Source organism: Glandiceps talaboti, chromosome 8 (assembly GCF_964340395.1).
Source record: "Glandiceps talaboti chromosome 8, keGlaTala1.1, whole genome shotgun sequence".
Classification (NCBI taxonomy): Eukaryota; Metazoa; Hemichordata; class Enteropneusta; family Spengelidae; genus Glandiceps; species Glandiceps talaboti.
The window spans coordinates 27,103,818-27,117,485 of record NC_135556.1 but is presented as its reverse complement, the minus strand read 5'-3'; positions in this window follow the sequence as shown (position 1 = coordinate 27,117,485).

The following is a 13,668-nucleotide window of genomic DNA, read 5'->3' as shown; positions in this document are numbered from 1 at the left end:
CTCTTTTGTATATTACATTGCATATTTTATTTGGAGGACACTCATGTCGACAGTTTAAGTCATGTCCTCATTTTGTGGAATGATTGTAGAACTGTCTTTTCACCGATACAGTATTTCTTTTTTACCAATGTAGAGATGATTTGATGTCAATATCCTAGCCCGGACACTTGGCTATCTAACCCAATATACAAATGTATGGAATTGTTAAGCCAGATAGCCAAGTGTCTGTGCTATCAATGTGTTTGCACCCCATGTAGAGTCCATTTCAAGGCGATACTATTCCTTTTCAGCTGATGGAAGCAAGGTAATAAGGGACATGGCAAATACTTGTCTGACTCATAATGACAAGGTTAAGGGACCTTGTACACTGACTACTCTAGCAAGTTAAAGGGTCTTACCACAACCTTGCTCCCCATGTTTGTGAAACCTTGGTATTTTGCATAATATTCTAGCTGAGTCATAATATTGATGAGTCATATTATTTGGAGGCGTTTTGATATTTTAAAAAGAAAAGCAAAGAAAAGAGCTGAGTCATAATATTGATGAGTCATATTATTTGGAGGCGTTTTGATATTTTAAAAAGAAAAGCAAAGAAAAGAGTTTTAGTGTAACAGAACTAATCATGTAGATATGTGTCATTACAAAAAAGTAGTAGAGAAAAAAGTTTATTTTGAGATTGTGTCACAATATATGATTAAAAATATGAAATAATACACTAATATTGTGCTACAATACAATTAAAAATTAAAAATAAATTGTCATATTAGATATTGTGTTTATTGTCAGATTATAGTAAGCATACCAATGTATAAATAGACTGTATAACACCCTCATATAATGCCATGGATACTGAGATAGTGATACCTATTCCCTCTGTATGGACCCTGATTGGTTGCTGCATATGTTGCCGTGGATACTGAGTAGTGATGCACCTATTGTCTCCATATTCCGTATAGTTTGTATGGACCCTGATCAGTTGCTGGATATGTTGCCACGGATACCAAGTAGCGATACCTATTTCTTGTGTAGAAATGCAGGCATAGAAGCTGGTACCAAACTCCTTCAACACAAGACTGTCGCCATAACAACCAAGTTACTTTTCTAAAAAAAAGGATAATGTTGCATATGTTGTGTACATACAAACTTTAGGTTGTGTACTTCTGTTGACAAACATAGATATCAACATGGTCACCTCTAGTATTGCCATGGTAACCTGTTCTGTGTGTAGCGTACAATATCATGGTTAACATTTCATGTCTATATACGTTGTAGATTTTTATGTCAGGAGAAAGTTTTTGGAAATGTAATTTTAGTGTTTTTTTGTCAGATTTCTGAAGTGCATGAGTGACAGATCATATTGTTTGACCAGTCCAATGCATAATATGTTAGATGCCATTGTGTAAATGTTCATATTTCAACAGTTTTATACTCCAAGAGTACTTTTATTGTTGCCATACGAAGTATGACTTTACAATTATCTGTATCTTTTGATGTAGAGTGAACCCATTACTGCTCAGATCATTTGAAATTTGTACTTTTACAAGTCATCAACAATTGAATACTTTGAGGATGATGTGTCTGATTTTTGGTAAATGTAGTTCATTTAGTGTTTGTCCTTTTAGAAGTGTACTGTAATAGCTGCAGTGTCCTGGGTTTATCCTTGTCTGCCTAGTGTCACACTGCAGACAGTGTCCTGGGTCTAATCAAGTCTGCCTAGTGTCACACTGCAGACAGTGTCCTGGGTCTAATCAAGTCTGCCTAGTGTCACACTGCAGACAGTGTCCTGGGTCTAATCAAGTCTGCCTAGTGTCACACTGCAGACAGTGTCCTGGGTCTAATCAAGTCTGCCTAGTGTCACACTGCAGACAGTGTCCTGGGTCTAATCTAGTCTGCCTAGTGTCACACTGCAGACAGTGTCCTGGGTCTAATCAAGTCTGCCTAGTGTCACACTGCAGACAGTGTCCTGGGTCTAATCAAGTCTGCCTAGTGTCACACTGCAGACAGTGTCCTGGGTCTAATCAAGTCTGCCTAGTGTCACACTGCAGACAGTGTCCTGGGTCTAATCAAGTCTGCCTAGTGTCACACTGCAGACAGTGTCCTGGGTCTAATCAAGTCTGCCTAGTGTCACACTGCAGACAGTGTCCTGGGTCTAATCAAGTCTGCCTAGTGTCACACTGCAGACAGTGTCCTGGGTCTAATCTAGTCTGCCTAGTGTCACACTGCAGACAGTGTTCTGGGTCTAATCTAGTCTGCCTAGTGTCACACTGCAGACAGTGTCCTGGGTCTAATCTAGTCTGCCTAGTGTCACACTGCAGACAGTGTCCTGGGTCTAATCTAGTCTGCCTAGTGTCACACTGCAGACAGTGTCCTGGGTCTAATCAAGTCTGCCTAGTGTCACACTGCAGACAGTGTCCTGGGTCTAATCTAGTCTGCCTAGTGTCACACTGCAGGCAGTGTCCTGGGTCTAATCTAGTCTGCCTAGTGTCACACTGCAGACAGTGTCCTGGGTCTAATCTAGTCTGCCTAGTGTCACACTGCAGACAGTGTCCTGGGTCTAATCTAGTCTGCCTAGTGTCACACTGCAGACAGTGTCCTGGGTCTAATCAAGTCTGCCTAGTGTCACACTGCAGACAGTGTCCTGGGTCTAATCAAGTCTGCCTAGTGTCACACTGCAGACAGTGTCCTGGGTCTAATCTAGTCTGCCTAGTGTCACACTGCAGACAGTGTCCTGGGTTTATCCTTGTCTGCCTAGTGTCACACTGCAGACAGTGTCCTGGGTCTAATCTAGTCTGCCTAGTGTCACACTGCAGACAGTGTCCTGGGTCTAATCTAGTCTGCCTAGTGTCACACTGCAGACAGTGTCCTGGGTCCAATCAAGTCTGCCTAGTTTAACACTGCAGACAGTGTCACCATGTTCATGTATATTTGTATATACATTCTGTGTGTTGGGGTAACTCCAAATCAAACTGTCATAATTTCATAAAACAATGTGTATGTCTCATCTAAAACTCTGGATGTTCAGAAACTGAAGATACTAATATGACAGAGGTCAGGCCAGAGGTCACATGTTTGTGGTCACTATTACAAAGTGTACACAAACCTAAGTTGTGAAATGTTACAATATTTGCTTTCCTTGATGAGCAGAATGAACAAATACTGTGTTGGGGCTATAATTGGAATTCTCATTCTCAGCTACAAGTGTTTACAAAATAGATCCCAATTGCACTTTATTACAATATGGTATACATCATAAAAATAGAATATGATACCAGAATAGGGTGTTTTCAGGTTACATAAACACTAGTCGTGTCCTGTGTTTCCTCGGTTATGGCACTCCATAGTGATCCTCTGCACCAAACTCTCTGTCAGTGTCACCTAACTCACAAGCTGTGTTGTTACCTAGCTCACCCAGTGTTACCTAACTCACATGCAGTATTATCTGACTCACATGCAGTGTAACCTAACTCACATGTAGTGGTACCTAACTCACTTATAGTGTTACTCTCACTCACACTGTAGTGTTGCCTAACTCAGTGTTACCTAACTCACAGTCAGCATCACCCAACTCACTCCGTAGCACCAAACTCCCTTAGCATTATACCCCAACTCATGCAAAGTTCCCCAACTCACCTAATGTTACCTAACTCATCCAGTGTTACCTAACTCACCCAGTGTTACCTAACTCACTCATAATTACTTAACTCACATGATGTTACCTAACCCACCTAGTGTTACCTAACTCATCCATTTTAATCTAACTCACCCAGTGTTACCTGATTCGCCCAGTGTTACCTAACTCATTCAGTGTTATTTAACTCACCTAGTGTTATCTAACTCACCCAGTGTTACCTAACTCACCCAATGTTACCTAACTCACCTAGTGTTACCTAACTCGTCCATTGTGATCTAACTCACCTAGTAGTGTTATCTAACTCACCCAGTGTTACCTAACTCACCCAATGTTACCAAATTCACCTAGTGTTACCTAACTCATCCATTGAATCTAACTGACCCAGTGTTACCTAACTCACCTAGTGTTATCTAATTCACCCAGTGTTACCTAACTCACCCGGTGTTACCTAATTCACCTAGTGTTACCTAACTCATCCATTGTAATCTAACTTGCCTAGTGTTATCTAACTCACTCAGTGTTACCTAACTCACCTGGTGTTACCTAAATCACCCGGTGTTACCTAACTCACCCGGTGTTACCTAACTCATCTAGTGTTACCTAACTCACCCGGTGTTACCTAACTCACCTAGTGTTACCTAATTCACCTAGTGTTACCTAACTCACCAAGTGTTACCTAACTCATCTAGTGTTACCTAACTCACCCGGTGTTACCTAACTCATCTAGTGTTACCTAACTCACCCATTGTTACCTAACTCACCCGGTGTTACCTAACTCACCTAGTGTTACCTAACTCAACCGGTGTTACCTAATTCACCTAGTGTTACCAAATATTTACCCACTGCCCCTATATATTCATCTACTTACAGTACAACACAGGTAAAATTTGATAAGCTGTGGAATAACTTCATAGTCAAATCAGAGAAAATCGCTCTTGTTAATCAAGCTAGTGGATTGAATTTGTCAAACTGCATTGTTATAAAGCAAAATGGCCATAACTGTAGTGAAATAGACAATATACTAATGACCCAGTATGTTGTAATTCAATCTGATTCAATGGTGTGCTACAGTGTCTTGTCACATATCATACTATCAGTTGGTGCAATATTGAAAAGTCAGCCAAACATGCTATGTAACCTTTTTTCAATAGAAAGTATCAAGTAGTGTTATATATGTAGATATCATTGATGTTGGCATGGTAACCAATCTATACACGTACCAATTATTATACGAATCTTGATGAAAGTTGATGATCAGATTTACAAAATATATATATGGAGGTTAGGCATAGTGATCCCATTGTTATCTGTGGTGTCATCCTTGTAGAGTATTATGTATTCTTCCACTTTACATTATACTTCTCTGTTTAACTATATCAGTGTGTACAGTAAAAATTGGTTTTATTATAATTGTTTATTATTTTAGCAATAATAGACTGTGTTCATCAACTAACATTCCTAGTTTCAATTTACTACTACATGACACAATACATCAAATGAAAGGGCGCCATCTAGAGTTGATTTCACTCATTTAACTCTTAGTCCTCCCTGACTTACTAGACTGCAATAATTTCCCACCTGAACATTACCAATACCTTGTGAAAAAAAAAACATGTTCTCAGGTGCCTACCCATTGGATTATACCACTATTTACCCACCATCGGGTTATACCATTCATGACATATGGACGTCCCAACCTACCAATTGGGTTATACCACTGAATATTGGGAGGTACTTACCCACCTATTGGGTTATACCATTCTTAATATAGGGAGGTACTTACCCACATATTGGATGCCACTCATGACATGTGGAAGTTCTCGCCTACCATTTGGGTCATACCATTCTGATATAGGGAGATGGTCACCCACTTTTGGGGTTAAGCTATTTTCTTTATAAAATGGAAGTTCATTTGACACCATACTTTGCCATGTAGGTGCACAACATAGGTGGCGTAAATCACAGGGAGAAATCCCTCAAATTCAAAGTTCTTTGGTTTAATAGGACTACATTATAAAACATAAAGGATTTGAAATCATCGATAAAACCATACAATGTCTGCCAAGATATATGAACAAGTTTTACAGGAATCTGACATGATAGACATAGTTTGGTGTCCATTTTAATATGGCCTGTATGAAATATATATCAAATATCAAATAAATACAGTATACCTTCCTGTGTTAAGTATTGTGATAACTAATATGTATATATTAAACAGAACATTTCTATTCATTAGTGCTATTGTTGTCATTATATGTTTGTGAAAGAGTGTGTTAAATCTGACTTAGTTTAATATATATATAATATTACATTACAAACCCCTGTAGGATTACATCAGAACTGAGCCACCTGACACAAATACAGTTTTCACCATCCCCACCTGACACAAATACAGTTGTGACCATCCCCACCTGACACAAATACAGTTTTGACCATCCCCACCTGACACAAATACAGTTGTGACCATCCCCACCTGACACAAATACAGTTGTGACCATCCCCACCTGACACAAATACAGTTGTGACCATCCCCACCTGACACAAATACAGTTGTGACCATCCCCACCTGACACAAATACAGTTGTGACCATCCCCACCTGACACAAATACAGTTGTGACCATCCCCACCTGACACAAATACAGTTGTGACCATCCCCACCTGACACAAATACAGTTGTGACCATCCCCACCTGACACAAATACAGTTTTGACCATCCCCACCTGACACAAATACAGTTTTGACCATCCCCACCTGACACAAATACAGTTGTGACTATCCCCACCTGACACAAATACAGTTTTGACCATCCCCACCTGACACAAATACAGTTTTGACCATCCCCACCTGACACAAATAGTTTTGACCATCCCCACCTGACACAAATACAGTTGTGACCATCCCCACCTGACACAAATACAGTTTTGACCATCCCCACCTGACACAAATACAGTTTTGACCATCCCCATCTGACAAATACAGTTTTGACCATCCCCACCTGACACAAATACAGTTTTGACCATCCCCACCTGACACAAAGTTTTGACCATCCCACCTGACACAAATACAGTTTTGACCATCCCCACCTGACACAGGTTTGACTATTGAACCCCCTCTGTTGGAAATACAGGCAGTGTTTCATATACTTTAACAACTTTGAGTGTATCCATGTACTATTACCTTTCCACCCACCACATAAAGTATGTCAGCTGACCTCACACAGCTATTGTCAGCAAATTGTTTTATCTATTGGAATGACTGTAACAAGATAAATGAGTTGGGTAGATAAAAAGTGGGTGGTAAAAGTACAGTCCAGTCCTGTTATCACTGACGTCAATCATGTCTAATGACAGACAAATAGTGACCCTTGTCCCTTGATGATATCCATCCTTCATCAACTCATTCTGTATGTTGCCAAGGTGATGCAAAGTGCTTGAGCTAACATTCCACTGTTTGTGTGTAACATATGGACCAATTATTTGGACAACAGCTAACAAAATTGGTATCATCCAATCAGCTTCATGTACTCTAGTGATATGCAAATTAAAGAGAAAAGTTCATATAGGTTTACAGATCTAATAACATTAGATGCTTTGTAAATGAGTATAATTAAGTCATTACCTACAGTGTTTCTTTGTATTAACTAAAGGGTCATTAACTTTAATTGGTTGCCCATGTATTCATCATCAGCTGTCATAAAAATATACTGGACACAAGTTTCTGTGTATTGAAGTATAAACCGACCTATAGGATGTAGGTCGAGTTGACTGGGGTGATGTGTCCATCAAGCTACTACTAGTACTATCAGAAATTATTAAATTCTAGACTTTTCATTTTATCATGGTTTCACTAAAATGAAGATATGGAATATTAGATCTCACAGGAAATCTTTAAACAAAGGTTGGTTAAAACATTAAAATCCATCCATAAGTTTTTTATATCCTGCTAACAAGCATACAAACATACACAGGGCGAAACATACCTGAGGAACCGTACTCTGACAACTCCTATCCCATTGGTAGAATAACCAACTCCTTCTGGCCTACTGCATCTGTGACCCAGCCAACTGCACTTGTTTCACATAGCATCAGAAAGTGAAATGAGAGCAACAGATTCATAGATCCAGTGACATAGACTAGTTGCCATGGTTATAGGTATAGTCTGGATGACAACATGGTATCAACTCATCTGTAAAGAGAGGTCTTGAGATTTGATGGAAGATAGCACTAGACTAAGTTAGACAGGACTACGCTGATATAGATCATAATGGTGAACCAGGTGTTCTATACACACAGCAATGATACTAGATGAGACACTAATTGTTCAGTCTCAGATTAAAACCACAACATTACATGTAATATGTCTAAATTCCAACAATGTTTGTTCTGCTTTCAATTAATTCAGGTACATGAGGACTATGATGCTGATTGAGAGATGCATGTTTGTGTATAGCCTATTAGCATAAAAGCACAATCAGTAATTTGAAATGTCATATATCGTCATGGTGATAGCATCAATGTCAAATTAGGTACAGACAAATAAGTCAGAATATTATAAAGTTAAAGAATAGATAACTAAATAATTACTTTGTATTCAAGTATAATTTTTTTCAATGTTATGATTTCATTTAAAAGGACATGTCATCTTAGGAATTTGCTTGATAAATTAGAAGTGATATAAATATTACTCAGTACCTGACATCTACTTTAAGTCCAGTGTAAACTGGTATAGTATTATAAGATTTCACCCCATCATATCCGGTAGTTGCCATGGTGATACGTGCACCATAGATAAACTTCTGGATAATGTCATACCTACACTGTATCAAAGTGAAAGTAAAAATCACCTATGACCACAAATATTTGCCATTGGTACATTATCTTTTATATCTTTTACTAGAGGTCACAAAACATTGAATCCAATACACTGATGGTCATGTCTGAAATATAACATTGATGGCCTTATAGGTCTAACTGTCAACTAGGGGAACAGGATCTTTACTTCTTGTAACAGATTATAGAATTAATCCCCTCTACACATTGAACATGCAGCATATTTCTATCACCATGGAGACTCACATGTCGATAGATAACTATAAAATACTTTGGCATCAAGTTCCATGGCATATTTCCTCACTCAGGATTCAATTCAATTCAATATTGTTATTACAATACACACACTACCAGAGAGTGTGGTATGGTACAAATTTTGAAAAACAAAATGGAATATATAAAAACAGAATGGAATAGAAAACGTTCACAATTGATAAAAGTACAAATCAACATGCTGCATGGAGCTAGTGGACAGTCAGCACATATCAGGGTTTTTTTAAAAATAAAGCTAGATCAAGAGCATAGTAACTGTTTCATTATCAACTTTAAGATTTTTTCTTTTATGAGATAGTGTAAAAAGTAACAACTCTGAAATAATATAATTCTTTTTTATTTGTGTGCCTTACATGAATATAACAAGTGAAACTCGCCATCTTTTTCATTATTCTTACATCTGTGACAAATCCTTTCATTTACAGGTAATATAATCTTGGTTTACTTTTGCTTCCTATTTCTATACCCAAATTATGATCACTTCACCTAAATTTTGAGAAATTTCTATGTAAAGTCTAATACACTACTTAAAGTAGTCTTAAATTATGTATGTATGTATGTATGTATGTATGTATGTATGTATGTATGTATGTATGTATGTATGTATGTATGTATGCATGCGTGTGTGTGTGTGTGTATGTATGTATGTATGTATGTGTGTATGTATGTATGTATGTGTGTGTGTATGTATGTATGTATGTATGTATATATATATGTATGTATGTATGTATGTATGTATGTATGTATGTATGTATGTATGTATATATGTATGTATGTGTGTCTGTCTGTCTTTGTATTTTTGACAAGTATTCACTATGAAATAAGGTGTTCAATGCATGAAAAGCATTTCAATTAATGGTTGCCACTTCATTTTCCATAAACCTTTAGTCAAACATTTCACTATCACAAGTATTCAACAAATAGACATATTTTCTTTAATTAATCAGTTTATCAATAAGTAGAACAATTGATTTTAAGTTAATTAGTGAACACACAACCGTTGTTTATTTTGTCCTAAGAGTGTTCCCTACTTATTGTTGACAATGGTGATGTATGAAGGTCAGTGATTGGTTAGTAACAATGAACTGAGGAACTGACAACATGTACTAACACATTTGTTCATTTCCTGAGAACCTATTAACTATCCAATGGTACCGATTCAATGCAGTGGTACCAACACAATGAAGAACTTTGTTAAAATATCGACCTGGTATAATGAATTGACAGTTTCAACAAGTTTGACTGGTTTGATAGTTTCCGAGACTAACAGCAAGTGATTAATCCCAATTGATTGCAACTCATTTCTTATATGAAATTCACAAATTAGCACCAAACTGTAAAAACTTATAAAATGCAAAAAGAATAATGATCAGTAATTTTAGGTAATTTGTGAGTGGTTTGTTTTATGAAGTTTTGACTGTCTGGTTTGCCATATATATGGGTAATGCAGGTTGAAACATCGACTGAAAGTAGAGGTGAATGCACTGCATGGTTGATTGTCACTTCACTTTAAAATACAACAATTGAATTTTACATCCTTCTAAAAAGCTTTGTACTTCTCCAGTTAATGTTCTCCCAAAGATACAGACAATCTGTCGTAAGATTTTTATAGTGGACTGAATTTTTCACAATTATATGTATTCTGTATCCAAGCAAACAGACATACTAACACCACTGTATCATAAATATCCAACTGTGGATTAAAAGAAGACATTTCAAGATTTCAGGCTCAGAGTTTTTATACAGACATATTTATTATTTTGCCGACAGAGTTGTAGGGGTTAAGTGACCTTTAACCTGAGTATCAACTCAACTGTGTTTTGTCTGTAGCTATAGCAAAGGGTAGATATCTCCCCTACCCTCATTCCACATGTACCCCCCTTCCAATTAGAATCACAGACATGATCATTCTATTTGTAGAGTGGTTTTATCATCAAAAGAAAAGCCTAAGGGTTTTTTCACCATTTTACTGAACATGAGTGGAAGACAGCCACCTGTGTGAATAGTACAATGCACTCAGGAATGTGTGTTCTTTAAAGCAAAGGAATGAATTGACAGAATACCCTCATGCTTAACACCCACGCAGTCATATCTCTTTATCCAAAGCCAGATATCAGCACAGATTGTAAGTTTTACGTAGGTGGATGGCTGGGGCGTTCACTCAATAGTCTCTACTGTGTGTAAAGTGCAAAGGTAAAATCATGATATTAAAGGTGGAATGAGTTCATAAACCAGTTTAAACCAAGTCAAGATTGTCCAACATGATATTAAAGGTGGAATGAGTTCATAAACCAGTTTAAACCAAGTCAAGATTGTCCAACAAAGTACACCATGTACCAACTGATACCAAATTGAACTCAAACTGGAGAGTCAAATGTCTCAAATTAAGAACATTTTATAAATCAAACTATATTGTCTATTGTTTATGGACATAAGGAAATGTGTAGCACAACAAAAATTATGTATGTATGTATGTATGTATGTATGTATGTATGTATGTATGTATGTATGTATGTATGTGTATGTGTATGTGTGTGCATGTGTGTGTATGTATGTATGTATGTATATATGTATGTATGTATGTATATATGTATGTGTATGTATGTATGTATGTATGTATGTATGTATGTATATATGTATGTGTATGTGTGCGTGCATGTGTGTGTGTATGTATGTATGTATGTATGTATGTATGTATATGTATGTGTGTGCGTGCATGTGTGTGTGTGCGTGCATGTGTGTGTGTATGTATGTATGTATGTATGTATATATATGTATGTATGTATGTATGTATGTATATATGTATGTATGTATGTATGTATGTATATATGTATATATGTATGTATGTATGTATGTATGTATGTATGTATGTATGTATATATGTAAATGTCTGTTCATATTCACATCTATGAAGCAGAATTTATATATGAAATTATTTTATATAAGTACTAAATTTGGGAATCAAAGGTATTCAGTAGTATATTCCTAATCTACAAATAACTACATATGTCTGGTACTATAACTAAACCATTGACAAATTGGTGATCACTTGAACTTTACAAGTATCATGAATACCAGGTTGATTCATTTGTCAACCATCAAATTTCCTGTCACAGTGGTATGGCATAGAGACCCTGTAATTATAGTATACCAACACAGACAACCTTGGTCAAAAACCTACTGTGTGTGTTTACCTACAACCACATGTTGCCATGGTTACAGTCCTCCTAGATAATCACAGGATTCGATGACTGTGTTAAGATAGGCTAACCTTGACACCTGGATGTATTAAAGGAAGTAGGGATTCAGTGGTTGACCCATACTTTTCATTACACTTATTATGACGGCTGTAGAGATCTAGAGAAAAAAAATGAATGTCTGTACAATACAATTGTCAACACTCGAACGCTTTAAATGTTGCACAAATAACACAGTGGAGTGGAGACACTAAACTACTCAATAAATTTGTGCTTTGAGCAAAGGTTTCACATCGAAATGATACTTCCAACAGAACTAACTATATTATTTTCAGTAAGGCTGACTTTTGAACTGTTTCATCTCCTCTAATCGTTATTTTGGTATATATTATTTTCAAATATACCTATGGTTTATGGTTACTAGTAATCCCTTTCTCCTATGACAACACAATATGATTCTCACACCCTTCTTTCATGCATGGTCTTAAAATACATATTTTAAAAATTAGGATCAAGAAAATAAAGTGGCATTGACATTTGTAAAGGTCAACAAAACATCAATTTTTATGAGGTCTATGGCATTCTTAGCCAAACCATAACAAGGTGAAACTTTCCAAGTAACTTTTTATAACTTTTTTAGTGTGACAATAAAAACTGGTGCATAGTGTTGATTCATCAGATATACAAGTTTGATATGGGTATGATTTGAACCGAAACAAAATACAAATCTCAAACACTGAACCCAAAAGATTGATTTAAATACACATGCAAATGAAACAACGTCTCCAGCGCTTGGTACAGGTAAACAATACAATGTTGTTCCCAGTTTATGTTTTGTAGTAAAATGTAGGTAGGAAAAACATAAAATCTTATCACATGAAGCCTTGACCTGACCCTCCATTGTGATGCAACATGACCAAAATACCTTTAATAAACTTTTATTTAACTAGACATTTTAAACACATTCAAACGTGTCCTTTGTTCTAATGCCTTTGTATTGATATGCAGAACCACAAGTAGAAATCTAAGCTTCAATTTCCTATGTCAGGACAGTGCTCAAGGTTTCCCTCATCATGACCTCAGGCCAACTTCTGGTAGCCTTGAAACCTTACAGCATACAGTATATATAAATTTATATTTAAGGTTTTCCTCTGTCCTGGTGTTTGGGGCCAAGTGTATTTATGAGACACTGGATTTGAAGGGCACTTGAACAATAGACACAATTTTGTCATTTACATGTACGACTAAAGGCATATTTTGTTAATTCTATCATACTGCAATACCGTGTCCAATCTGGAAGTGTTGAATTATTCACTAGAATACAGTGTTCAATCAATGTCTCTACTACTTGGTACACTGTATGTTCATTCCATTGTACCATTACAATTTACATTTCAGCATGCCTTGTTTGGATAGCCTACTTGAGATAAGTCTGCTTCCACAGTCTGGAGACTAAAATGAACCAGTGAGAAACAATTAACCATTACAGTATAATGGTAATACTTAAATATCTCATTTCTGTAGATAAGAACTGCTGTAATATGGTAGCATTTTGAGACCAAATGTACTATTATATAAAAAGATTTTTTTTAAATGACATTGGAAGATATTTTTGTTGTACTCAAATTAACAGCATTAAGACCAATATGGATGGATTGATTCATTATCAGTCTCTACAAACAGCACAGCAAACAAACTACAAACAAACAAACAAACACAACTACAACCAACCAC